Genomic DNA, 11,622 nt, shown 5'->3' on the forward strand with positions numbered 1-11,622 from the left:
TATTTGTTGCACAAAAAATAAAAACCGCAGAGGTGATCAAATACCACCAAAAGAAAGCTCTATTTGTGGGAACAAAATGATAAAAAATTTGGTTTGGGTACAGTGTAGCATGACCGTGCAATTGTCATTCAAATTGCGACAGCGCTGAAAGCTGAAAATTGGCCTGGGCGGGAAGGTGTCTAAGTGCCTAGTATTGAAGTGGTTAAAGACATGACCTATAGCTATGACGGTTCGCGGGATCGTGCCGACCTGCCAGCAGGATAATGACGGTGGCTGGTCAGCAATCGGTTAAAATATAATGAAAAGAGTCACCATACACCTTGCAATATGACCTTAAAGTGATTGTAAAGTCTCATTTTTTTTTCTATTAAAATAACAAACATGTTGTACTTACCTGCCCTGTGCAGTAGTTTTGCTCGGAGCAGGCGGATCCTCTTCTTCTCGGGTACCTCGCTGGAGCTCCTGGCCCCTCCTCTCCTGTTCAGTGCCCCCACAGCAAGCAGCTTGCTATGTGGACACCCGAGCTGAGCTGCAGCTCTGTGTATCCATTCAGACACGGAACCGCGGTTTGGCCCCGTTCCCTCTCTCTCTTGCTCAGCTAACTGAGTTTAATTGACAGCAGCGAGAGCCAATGGCACTGCTGCTGTGTCTCAGCCAATCAGGAGGAAGAGTCCCGGTCCCGGACAGCTGAGGCACTTGTGGACATCGCTGGATAGACCAACACAAAGTGGCAAATAATTGTGAAGTGGAAGGAAAATGATAAATGGTTTTCAAAGTTTTTTACTAATAAATATCTGAAAAGTGTGGCGTGCATTTGTATTCGCAAGACATGGCCGTCCACCTAAACTGACAGGCCAGACAAGGAGAGCATTAATCAGAGAAGCAGCACTGTACAGCTGCAAGAACTTTTTGGGGATGTCTCTTCCAGCTTTGCACATCTAGAGAGTGACATTTTTGCCCATTCTTCTTTATAAAATATCTCTAGCTCTGTCAGATTGGATGGAGAGCGTCTGCGAACAGCAATTTTCAAGTCCTGCCCCAGATTCTCAATTGGATTTAGGTCTGGACTTTGACTGGGCCATTCTAACACATAAATATGCTTTGATCGAAATCATTCCATTGTAGCTCTGGCTGTATGTTTAGGGTCATTGTCCTACTAGAAGGTGAAACCCCGCCCCAGGCTAATATCTTTTGCAGATTCTAACAGGTTTTCTTCTAAGCTAGCCCTGTATTTGGCTCCATCCATCTTCCCATCAACTCTGACCAGCTTTCCTGTCCCTGCTGAAGAAAAGCATCCCCACAACATGATGCTGCCACCACCATGTTTCACAGTGGGGATGGTGTGTTCAGGGAGATGTGCAGTGTTAGTTTTCCGCCACACATAGCATTTTACTTTTAGGCCAAAAAGTTCAGTTTTGGTCTCCTCTGACCAGAGCACCGTTTTGTTTGCCCCACATGGCTTCTCGCAAACTGCAAACGGGACTTCTTATTTTTTTCTTACTTCTTGCCATAAAGGCAAGATTTGTGGAGAGCACTGCTAATAGTTGTCCTGTGGACAGATTCTCCCACCTGAGCTGTGGATCTCTGCAGCTCCTGCAGAGTTACCATGGGCTTCTTGGCTGCTTCTCTGATTAATGCTCTCTTTGCCCGGCCTGTCAGTTTAGGTGGACGGCCATGTCTTGGTAGGTTTGCAGTTGTGTCATACTCTTTCCATTTTCAGATGATGAATGAACAGTGCTCCGTGAGATGTTCAAAGCTTGGGATATTTTTTTATGACCTAACCCTGCTTTAAACTTCTCCACAACTTTATCCCTGACCTGTCTGTTGTGTTCCTTGGTCTTGATATTGCTGTTTGTTCACTAACATTCTCTAACAAACCTCTGAGGGCTTCACAGAACAGTTGTATTTATACTGAGATTAAATTACACACGGGTGGACTCTATTTACTAAAGAGGGCTGAATACAAATGCACGTTACACTTTTCAGATATTTATTTGTAAAAACTTTTGAAAACCATTTATCATTTTCCTTCCACTTCACAATGATGTGCCACTTTGTGTTGGTCTATCACATAATATCCCAATAAAATACATTTACGTTTTTTGTTGTAACATTAAAAAAATGTCAAGGGGTATGAATACTTTTTCAAGGCACTGTAAATCTGTCAAGTCGATTACTACATAGTTTTGTGTCAACTGAAATGAGATTGTACAATCAAATTTAACATTTAGTAAACTTTAGATTTTCCAAAAATGTGTAATGCGAGAACCAATCCTAAACTGTGCAATCAATTTGTATCTAAACCTTGAAATACTAGGTGATATCAAAAAGTTTCAAGTATAGTTTTGTACAGATGGCAGCACAAGGCTGCACGCACAGTCATAGGGAGCACCGACCTTCATAAGTCAGGGTGCCAAAAGTCATCATCCTGTGTACATCGGGAGCTGTGCAATTGGTGCTATTCTGACCACGTACATTACCACGTCTGATATTTGTCCTTGATGACAACAACGGCAATGACTCGTTTGAAGTATTTTGAGTGGCACGTGCGCTTCAAGAGCAGAAGAACATCACTGGAAGATGATGAGAGATCAGGAAGACATTCAATGAGCTTAACCACTGAAAATGTTGAAACCATTCGTCATCGGAGAACAATCGTGCGTGCCATTCAAAACACCTTGAGCGATTTGCCTAATCATGACAAACGTCTCTGGGGCAGATTTGCCCAGTTTCACGCAGAATTTCACATTTGCTTTTTGTTCTAACTTGCTGTCCATGATGAAATAGCAGACGTGATAATGCACGTGGTCAGAATAGCACCAGTTGCACAGCTCCCGATGTACACAGGATGATGTCTTTTGGCTTATAAAGGTCGGTGCTCCCTATGACTGCAGCCTTGTGCTGCCATCTGTTGGCGTGTTACATTTGATACCACCTCATATAGACCTGTTGGTGAATCTAATGCTGCGTACACACGAGCGGACTTTACGGCAGACTTTGCCCAGCGGACGGACTTTTCGACGGACTTTACGACGAACTTTCTGAATGAACGGACTTGCCTACACACAATCAACCAAAGTCCGTCGAATTCGTACGTGATGACGTACGACAGGACTAAAACAAGGAAGTTCATAGCCAGTAGCCAATAGCTGCCCTAGCGTGGCTTTTTGTCCGTGGAACTAGCATACAGACGAGTGGACTTTTCTACCGGACTCGAGTCCGTCGGATAGATTTGAAACATGTTTCAAATCTAAGTCCGTCCAACTTTTGAGAAAACAAAGTCCGCTGGAGCCCACACACGATCGAATTGTCTGACGAAATCCAGTCCGCCGGGCAAAGTCTGCCGTAAAGTCCGCTCGTGTGTACGCGGCATAAGGCTTCATGCAGGTGAGTGTTGACAACCCTTCTGTGTGCAAGCTGCGCTTGTTATTGCACCTGCATCCATCACGAGCTGCATGCAGGCAGTCTACAGAGGTGAATTGAGATGCAGTGGCTTCATTGACGCAGCCGTATAGTTCAATTTTACACCTAGGCATGAGTGCAGTGGCAACCCATCCATTAGGGGCGCCGCCCTCTTCTATCCACGGCCGCCACCCTCATGCTCTATCCACGGCCGTTATTTTGACAGGACACTGCCACCCTCTATTTATGCACGCGGCCCCTTTCAGGACGCCGGGCGCCGGAGTTACAGCGGTGGGGATGTTTTTTTTAAGCACCTGATTAGAGCCAGAGGCTCCAATAGGCTTCAAAATAGGATGGGCTCGTGGCGCAAAGGTGTTACAACAGCAAATGAATATCGGCTATTGAAATACTAATCCTCAATCCGGCCAATCAGAAGCAGGTCTGAGACCTGTTTTCTGATTGTCCAAAAAGAGAGGAGGCCCAATTGGCTGCCGCCGTCGCCAAGCAAAGGAAGCTGGAGAGAAGCACTGCCCACCATAGACGGGGTACGTGCACCAGACCCACCCAACCAACCGGAGGGGGATCACACGGATCTAAATGTAGATAGTATGCGTTTGGATACATGCACCCTCTCCATGCATGTGAACTTTTGCTGCTTTTTTGGACATGCTGCTGTGTCTATGAAGCCACTGCTCCTACTGTACATCCAGCTCTGTAGACTGCCTCTTGCTTATGTTGTCAGATGTCTTCCCTTAAAGTGTAAGTTCATCTTTACAGAAAATGGAGTCCCACGATCACCTGCTGTGAGACATCGGATTGCTGCTTTACTGGTCTGGGGATTTGAAATCCCCGCAGCTTAATCGCCCGGAAGATTTTACCCCCTTCCTGACCCGGAGCACTTTTTACAATTTGGCACTGCATTGCTTTAACTGACAATTAAATTTGGCGACCCAATGTCTCACATTGTGGGAATCTAGGTCAGCGGAACTGGGGGGGAATGAGGAAGGGGGTCCAGTGTAAGTTCACCTTACAGATTTTCTGTAAAGGTGAACTTACGCCTTAATTAGTGAAGCACAGGAGTCAAATTATGTTTTACAGAATCTAAACTTCAGAGCTCATGCTGTGCAATGCCATATACTGTATATAGCCATGCAGAAGTAAACAAGTTTTGCAAAACAAAAAATCTAGACACATACAGGTGTCAAATTGGTGGCCCTCCAGCTGTTGCTGAACTACAAGTTCCATGAGGCTTTGCAAGGATGACAGTTACAAGCATGACTCCCACAGGCAGAGATATGATGGGACTTGTAGTTCCGCAACAGCTGGAGGGCCGCCAGTTTGACAACACTAGGCCCTCCCAACTTTCTCTTATTTGAAGGGACTGTCCTTCTTTTTGAGTCCAAATCCCTCTGTCCCTCTTGCATCCTCAGTTAACCCTCTTTTTGTTCTGATATGTACATCTCTATACAAAATGTACTATTTTACTACCAAAGGGTTATGCTGCACTAAACTTTTTATCTAGCCTCTACATTACTATTACATTACCTCTACATTATATTCATTATATTTTGAAAAGTCAACATAAGGGAAAAATAAAGGTCAAAAAAAGCACTTGTGTGATTTAATCAATCATTTCGGCATATTAGATTTCTTGTGATCCGTGTAACCATGGCTGTAGCAGGGACGTGTCCTTTGCCTATATACTGTGTGCTAAAAGGTGTCCCTCGTTATCATTTCAGAAGTTTTCGAGGTATGCTAAACCAGTGTTTCTCAACCCTTTTTCAGTCAAGGCACCCTTTAAAATTCTGTACAGTCTTGAGACACCTCATGGGATCATAGACAGTAGGGCCTGAACATAAATAAAACACAACACTTGTAAATTTCATTAAATCATCAATTTTATTTATATAATTTTTTTTGGATAAATAATTTTGGCTGCGGCTTTTCCATTGCTTTTATTTTAAAACACAATGTAAATTAGACCTCTGGGGACCCAGGACCTTGCTACATTTGGCACCCAACGTGGGGCAAAAATGTTATTCTTGCAGCAGTCGCCAGTAGCAACCGGCCACAGTTACCTCGGGATTTCGTCTGGCTCCATGGGAAAGTGGCAAGTAACATCTGTGCTTCTCATAGACCAGAAGTCTCAAACTGGTGGCCCTCCAGCTGTTGTGAAACTACAAGTCCCATGAGGCAATGCAAGGCTGACAGTTACAAGCATGACTCCCACAGGCAGAGAGGCATGATGGGATTTGTAGTTTTGCAACAGCTGGAGGGCCGCCAGTTTGAGACCCCTGTCATAGACTGTGTTATCATGCTTTCTAACAGCATAGGGAAGAACCAACAAGTCTCATTGCTTGTGGGAGAGGATCAGCCTGGTCTTTTGACACTTCCCGCCAGTGCTGTGAGGGTTAAAACAGACTCCATTACTGATTTGGCATGCTGCAGAAGTAAACAGGTGGGCGCTAAAGTTTCCACAAAGCATCTGTACCAATCCGTTGGCAGGGGGAGCAGTCCCCGCTCTGCAGAGGAGGACGCATTGCTGTTTGTGTCGCCATCTTGGGTCCACATGCTGAAACCTCGTGGCCTCAAGGGAAATATGGCGCATCTGGGAGCTCCTAGGTTCAGCCCCGGCAGTGCCTGAAACTGGTGAGTAAAAAGGGAGTGGAAGATGCGCGGAATGAATAAGAGTGACTGTTGCATAAAGTTTTTGGGATGTATTGGATAGAAAAAAGTCCGAAGTGTTGTTTATTTCTCCAACAACAAGAGAAGGAAAAAAACTATTGCAAACGGCGAAATTGCCAACACAGAGTTATCTACAGTACCCTTTGAAAGGGCTATTATCGTCATGTATGGCCCAGTGATCATGGTAAAGAACCTCACTGTTACCAGTTCCTAAATATGACTGTCCGGCTAACTCAGATGATGTTAATATGAAGAAGGACATTAAACGGTTTGTTACCACGGTGACTGCAAAAGGAGAGGCCTTAAACTTGCCCGATTCCCAGGTACTACTGGTAAAAATGTGAAATCATGCTTTCCTTAATACTTTGGATTACAAATGTGTGCATCTTGTGGAGTTATGGACACCATGCTGGAAGCCACTTCACCTTTACACAAAAGTCGTTGCTAGTGGAGAACATTTCTGCTGGCTGTACTACCGAGAATGTGCAGGACTGAATGCTACCGGCAGATACAGGGAGTGCTAACTTGAGTCATGCTGGCCAGTACTCTGAAAGTTGCGTGTGGTTCCTTCTGACCTGCAATGTTCCGCTGGTTGCTTCTTCAACTGATGTGGAAATTTTCCTCAGTTCCCGGCTGCCGTGCGGACAGACTGACGCTACCATTGCAAGGGTACCTGTTTCCCAAAGTGAGGTTCCTTGCACCATGGTCTGGCTGCTTGTTGCCTGAATGCAGCTGTGCCTTTCTGCCCCCAGAGTTACCCTTAAAAAAGAAGGGCAACAGCTGGGAAATATTGTTCCACCTGAGTGAAAGTTTGATGGACTGTGATACATCAAGGATGCTGTAGTGTTTAGCTAGTCATGTAGAATAAGCTGTGGCAAAGGGGCAAATTCTTACCTTTTCTGTGAATAATGGACTAACCCATGCTTCAGAACTGTTTTAGTGTTGTTCACCAGGTGGCGTGAGCGGTGCTGACCTGAGTGAACCTCTATTCATATTATGAGTATTTGGTAGGATATGCTAAGTAAAGTTTTTTGATTAATGGAAAGGGGTGGCATTCTCGGCTGAGAATGGGGCCCATTTTCATATTATATGGTTCAGATCTATTATAGGGTGTACTTACACTGCTATACTGTCCTTGGCTAAGGACAAGTAACAACTGCTTAATCACTTATGTATACAGTGCACAACGTTATTATAGGGATAGGATGCATTTGCATTGCTGTTTACTTCTCTTTCAGGTGTTGCTGCACAAGTGCGTCTTCCTTGGACAAGGAGAGACAGGGATACAACATGGATGACAACACTAACCATTTATACCCTTTTACTACTGTATATATTAGATAGATAGATAGGATATAGGGTCATTGCTTATGTCTCCTTTAATTATTTGAGTGGTACATCACCCTTGAATTGTACATAATGTTTGATATTTAATTTGCTCTGTGTGAACTACCATTCTCTCATGTATATGTCATACATGTTCATTCCATGTGGTAAGCCCCATGCATTGTTTGTCATTGTTATTCTTTCCATTTCCCCACCCATCCCAATTTTTGCCAGGACATTCGCTCTCAGGCTTGAGAGCTCAAATTATTTCTCTGCAAACTCCGAGACGTAGTTTTGTAGGCAGGGGGAGGATGTATCACCCTGATGTTTAGGCAGGGTTTCTCTTAAATCTGGAGAAGTCTAGAATTGCTGCACTTCTCACTTCTGCCGCTAGGTGGCTGGGTACCTGGCGACATTAGATAAGACAAGGGCAAAGCAAGGACAGATTAGGAGTATATGGGGTATCTCAGCCAATGGGCAAGGGTTTTCTTAAATCCCTTGGCTTGCTGGGAGTACCTATATAATTGGGTGGAGTCAGGTGATCGGTGTTCTGTGCCACCTGGACAGCTGTCTGGGTGGACGTGTGTTGTGCTACCTGAGCTGCTAGGCCAGAGCCTGAGGCCTATCCCGGGAAATCTGGCTGCTAGGCTGTCTGAGAGCCTATCCAGAAGCAAGAGAGCAGCATAGGGTTGGGACTGTGGCTTGCAGTCCAACCAGAAGTGACGGTTCTGCCGGCCAGAGAACCTGTCGTGGTCGGAGGTAGAGGGGAAGCTGTCGCCACTAAGGGACCAACCACCTTATTACCATGGACCACAGTGAGTAGCTAAAGCACCGGAGCAGTATTCTCACCAACCAGGGATGGTGAATAATCGGAAAACTTCAGCAGGTGTCAAGCCAGGGACCCAGCCAGCGGAGGTAACGCTTGCAGAGCAGCTTTGTGCGCCAAGCCAGGGATCAAGCAGGCCAGTGGGGTGATGCTTGAGGAGTATCTGTGAGTGCCAAGCTAGGGACCCAGCAGGGAAGCGGGGGTGACGCTTGAGGAAGATACTCAGGGAGAAGGTTGGAAGAGCTCGGGAGATGCCATGGCAGTGGATCAGCAAGTCTAGTGAGATAGACTGGGAGCTCAGTTGAGTGAGGATCTACAAGAAGCGATTGTAGAGGAAGTAAAGAAGTTCATTACAACTTGTGTTAGAAACTGTTATAAGACTGTGCCATAGGAGACAGCGAGCCTACTTATGCAGATGTGGTGTCTTGCTGGATGCCTTTCCCTGCATGGCTGTCTACCTATAGAAGTCTCGGAGTCTGCCAATTAACATTAAGGCCCGGTTCACACCTATGCGAATTGGATGCGCCTTACACCGCATCCAAGTCGCATGACATTTTAAAATACATTCATTTGAATGAGGCTGGTTCACATATGTTTGTTGCTATTCACACTCCACATTGCCCAAAAAAGTGTGCGTTTTCTGGGCATTGCGGTGCAAATTGCAATCACATTATATTCTATGGGAAAGCATCTGATTCGCAGATGCATTCTGTTGTAAACAGGATAAAATCCTGACCTGATACTGATGCAATCCTGACCTGATCAAAAACTGACGCGAAACACTGAACAACTGATTTTTCTCTTCGCAGGGAACCCTGAGCTTCAATTCGCACTGCACATGTCTGAACCGGGCCTTAAACTACTTAAAGGGGTTGTAAACCCTCGTTTTGTTTTTTTTTTTAATAACAAACATGTCATACTTACCTCCACTGTGCAGTTCGTTTTGCCCAGAGTGGCCCCGGGCCTCCTCTTCTGGGGTTCCCCGGTGGCGCTGGTAGCTCCTCCCCGCATCGAGTGCCCACATTGATGAAGGCTCTCCTAAGGTGGACACCCATACGGGCGCACTCCAGAGTCCTACTTCTGTGTCCATTCACACAGAATGCAGGACTCAGCCCCGCCCCCTGGCGCTTGCCTCATTGGATTTGATTGACAGAAGCGGGAGCCAATGGCTGCGCTGCTATAAATCTATCCAATCAAGAGCTGAGACAAGGGACAGAGAGGCACGTCTACGCATGAGGGTTTACAACCCCTTTAAGGGTGTCCTGGTCCTAAACCCTCTCTCCCACAGTTCTGTTCAAGAGACAATAAATCTCTTTGCATTCAAGAAGTGTCTGGCGCCTATGAATCTACCTTGCATTACACCCACCATGCCTTGTAACCCACTCTACACAGGAGGATGTCAGCTGTCCCTAACTCTGGAGGTCACCATTAGGCCTCTGGGGACCTGGGACCTTGCTACATAAGCAATCCTGAAAGATTCCGTTTACTAACAGAAACTATTTCAGAAATGCGTAAAGCTGCAAAAGAGGCCAGAGCATTAAACAATATCTTCTCATAATACGAAAAACAAATTGAGCTAGTAATCATGCATAAAGAAGTAAGTATTTTAGGAGTATTAGGACTTCTGTCATCCAGGAAAGAATGGTGTTTTCTGTAACCCTTTAACGCTTGATGAACTGTAAATAAACTCAAACAAGATGTTAAATTATGAATTTTGGAGAAAAAAGAGATTCCAGAGAATGTTTTGTAAATGTGAGACCATGAATAATTTTTGCTCATCATAAACTCCAAAAAATAGCAAAACTATATTCTCAGAACAAGAAAACATGTCCATATGATTAGCATTCAAGAATTGTAACCATAACATCCAAGAAGATGTATAACCCACCCATGATGAAGAAGCTAATTCATTTTTTATACAGTCAGAAACTAGATGATTTCCCATAGATGTTGAGGGCAGGGGGGTACCATGGGGATCCACTGTGGGCAACAGGAAAAAAAAAAAAGATCCATCTGCGAACGAGAAAGTGCATCGGTCATAGTATTCCCCTTACCTGGAATATATTTTGCCTTGACCCAGATATTTAAACAAAGACACTTATTTATTTATTTCAGGTACTTATATAGCGCCGTCAATTTACGCAGCGCTTTACATATATATTGTACATTCACATCAGTCCCTACCCTCAAGGAGCTTACAACCTAAGGTCCCTAACACACATTCATACATATACTAGGGCCAATTTAGACAGGATCCTTAACCTACCAGCATGTCTTTAGAGCAGCCTTTCTCAACCTTTTCAACACAGAGGGACCCTTGAAATAGTTCTCCAGTCTCAGGGAACCCCTGATAAAAATTAGAAATCTACAACTCATGATAAATTAGTGTGATGGTCAGTCTGAAGAATGGTCCTTACACTTGTGGTCATTGGGAAGAATTACCTCCTTACAGATAGTTAAAAAGATCAATAGTGTCAGTGGGAACTTATCTGAGAGGCAGAAATTGCCCAGTGCTGAAGGAACCCTAGTTGAGAATCACTGCTTTAGAGTGTGGGAGGAAACCAGAGCACCCGGAGGAAAACCCACGCAGGCACAGGCAGAACATGCAAACTCTAGGCAGATGGTGTCGTGATCAGGATTAGAACCAGCAACCCTTTTTGCTGTTAGGTGAAAGTGCTAACCACTATACCACTGTGCTTCCCTATACCACTGTGTTGCCCTTATATACCATATAACACAGAAGAGAAATAACAGGTTGTGATTTAGATGAAAGGCAATTAACCGCAAACAGGACCCCCCTGTTATCTGTGCTAACCAGGAGTCTTTTATTTGCAAATTGCTCACCCCAAATTTCAATAGCTACTATTAACGGAAACAGTTCAAGCAAAACAATATTTTTTCAAAGGCCTCTGCTTACCCAATCAACTGGCCATGGAGAACACCAATGTGTATTCCAAATAGCTCCAAAGCCAACCGATCCAGCAGAATCAGTGAATAAGCAAAATTCCCTATCCAGTATGAATTTTTTTTGCCAGAAAGCTTTTCTTTGAAATAAATTAAAAAATTCAACCATACTAGCATACAGTATGTGCAAAGGGAACTTTTTGATTTGCACAGCCATCAATTGTCAGTGTGTATCCAGCCTTCCATACATATTGTAGGTCAGTAGTTTTCCTAGTTTTGTATAGTGAGAGAAGAAGAAAAGCTTAGCCTTTATATTGCAGTATAAACTATATCCGTGAAACGGAAGTGTGACCTTCAAAGGAAGTACTTTCCTCCACATTAAATGTTGTAATGCTGCATGCACTAGGTGACTTCTCTGTGTGGTGAATATAACGTGAAGCAGCAGTAAACCAGCTGGGACACTTCCCAAGAACTTACAA

This window comes from Aquarana catesbeiana, linkage group LG06, assembly GCF_042186555.1.
Source record: "Aquarana catesbeiana isolate 2022-GZ linkage group LG06, ASM4218655v1, whole genome shotgun sequence".
Classification (NCBI taxonomy): domain Eukaryota; kingdom Metazoa; phylum Chordata; class Amphibia; order Anura; family Ranidae; genus Aquarana; species Aquarana catesbeiana.